The sequence below is a fragment of the Lathyrus oleraceus genome, chromosome 7 (genome assembly GCF_024323335.1).
Source record: "Lathyrus oleraceus cultivar Zhongwan6 chromosome 7, CAAS_Psat_ZW6_1.0, whole genome shotgun sequence".
In the NCBI taxonomy this organism is placed as follows: Eukaryota; Viridiplantae; Streptophyta; class Magnoliopsida; order Fabales; family Fabaceae; genus Lathyrus; species Lathyrus oleraceus.
In genome coordinates, this window is record NC_066585.1 from 427679873 (window position 1) to 427682380 (window position 2508).

Genomic DNA, 2508 nt, shown 5'->3' on the forward strand with positions numbered 1-2508 from the left:
TGGGACTCCTGCTAATATCTGACATTCTTGTGCAGTGTGTCCAGGGTTTTCACATAACTCACAGTTTGGAGTTACAGCAGCCACGGTGGCTGCGGGTGGTATGGTCAAGTTGTCTAATTTTTGAACAAGGGCATCTACCTTGGCATGAACATGGTCAAGGCTATTGATTTCATACATTCCACTCTTTGTTTGGGACTTTTCTACTAGAGTTCTTTCACCTCCCCATTGGCAATGGTTTTGGGCCATGTTTTCAATGAGTTGATAGGCTTCGTTGTATGGCTTGTCCATAGGTGCACCGCCCGCGGCAGCGTCTACTGTCAGTCTCGTGTTATACAAAAGCCCATTGTAAAAAGTGTGAATGATCACCCAGTCTTCGAGACCGTGATGTGGACATATCCTCATCATGTCCTTGTATCTCTCCCACGCTTCGTAGAGAGATTCTACATCCTTTTGTCGAAATCCGTTGATTTGAGCTCTCAGCATAGTAGTTTTGCTCGGCGGAAAATATCGGGATAAGAAAACGTTCTTCAGTTCTTCCCATGTTGTAACGGAGTTGGAGGGAAAGGATTGCAACCAAGCCCAAGCTCTGTCTCTTAGTGAGAAAGGAAAGAGGTGCAATCTTATCGCATCTTGAGATACACCATTCTCCTTTACAGTATCTACGTACTGCACAAACTTGGTCAGGTGTTCATTAGGGTCGTCCGTAGGATTTCCAGCAAATTGATGTTGTTGGACGGCTGATAATAATGAGGGTTTCAGCTCAAAATTGTTTCGATTGATAGCGGGGGCAGCAATGCTGTTGTGAGGTTCTTGTTGGGACGGGGTAACGTAGAATTTAAGAGGACGGTTATGTGGTCCTTCTTCAGCCATGGTTGGTTTTTCTTCCGGTTTAGTAGGAAAGAAGATATCGGGAATATGGTACTTTTGTTGATACTCTAGTATTCAGCGTCTTAAATATAAGAAACGCTCTAATTCTTGGATTGGTGGTGCTAAGTTATCGCCTTGTGAGCGAGTACTTGGCATACAATCGGGGGAAGTAAGGGAAAGAAGATTAGTTTTTATTTTTACCTTAGTCTATACCGTGAAACGAAAGAATCACACTATTAGACTAAAACAGGTCCCCGACTACGGCACCAAAAAAACTTGATGCGAATCGTGACAATATATAAAATATAGTCTATCGGGTACTTGACTGCAAGTGCACAGTCCAGTCGTTTTAGTTTTAAAAGATATCGAACCCATAGGGACCTATGGTCAAACTAGTGTTACTAACGTCACTATGTTTAGCTAAGGGAATGATTTATAGAAGTTCGGGTGCAGAATATTAAATCTAAGAGAAATTTAGTTTTAAGAAAGAATTGACGGAAGGAATCAGTATGCAACGCATTAATCTTCAAGGATTCGATAAGTCACTGGTGTATAGTTCAAATACCAAATATCTTTCAGTATAAAATACTTATTTAAAAGACTTTATCTCACACTCTCGTGGTTGTTGATTCAGCCTATAGCTTTAAGTCAGAATGTACGCTCTCGCTGTCCCATTTGAAGTTAAAAATATTTTTTGAAAATAAATAAAGTCTCATTGCTTTTAAAGTGCTCTCGTTGTTTTTAAAATCAATGCCTAGTTTTTACTATCCAGCTCGAGCCTCACGCTCTCGCGATTGTTGGTTCTCACCTTAGTTAATTTCCCACTCTCGTGGCAAAATCGTATTAAATAGCTTCTCACTTTTGTGACAAAGTTAATTAAATTTAAATTAAAAACCTCAGCCTAAGATTTTGTCTGAGAAAAAGAGTTTTTATCGATTATTATTAAATCCCATCCAATTAAATTGTTACATACCGATACCAGTAATTTAGCCGGACATGTTAAATAGCGCAAACACAGAGCATAAACAGACCAACAGTGCAGCAAACATGATTATAACAATAACAAAACAATGATAATAATAATTGAATAAAAACCTGGCAATTGGATTAACAGAGTACGGTGAATCTTGGAGTACTTGAGCAGTCCTCCACAGGTCGGTAGGATTCTGCTTCTTTAATATAATTGCTTACTAAATTAAATAAAGTGTAGTAGTTCCCCAGTGTAGGAAACTACTACTATGGCTAACTGGAAAACGGAAAGGAAAAGAGAAAACGGGAATTCTAAAAGGAATGGTAAATGAATTAAGGCAATGGAAACAAAGTTGCTGAAAAGAAAATAACTAAAAAGCTAGAATGCTGTAAAAAATCAATTGCATAGTGGAAGTGTAGGCGTTCCCTTTTTTTCCAACTTCTGTCCTTTATATATTGCTTTGGTAGGTCTTGGCAGTTGAGAAAATTAAGGAAGACTGGTTGAATGAGGAATCCATGGGGGAGTCATTCTGTTGGAGAGAATTTAGGCACGTTTGGTTGCCTCTGATGACTGCTTCAAAGCGTAAAATCTGGCAGTGTGACGCTCGTCATGGGCGTCACAGGCTGGGCCGTGCCGGTCGTCATGCAGCTTGTGACGGTCGTCACATCAGC

The 2508-nt window shown here is 39.9% G+C and overlaps 1 non-coding gene across 1 annotated transcript; it reads left to right on the forward strand.

The window, feature by feature from the left end:
- Window positions 1-376: 376 nt before the first annotated feature.
- Window positions 377-483, forward strand: LOC127109815 (small nucleolar RNA R71). The gene has a single exon (XR_007797065.1). It is a non-coding gene; the product is annotated as a small nucleolar RNA R71 (small nucleolar RNA).
- The last annotated feature ends 2025 nt before the right edge of the window (window positions 484-2508 follow it).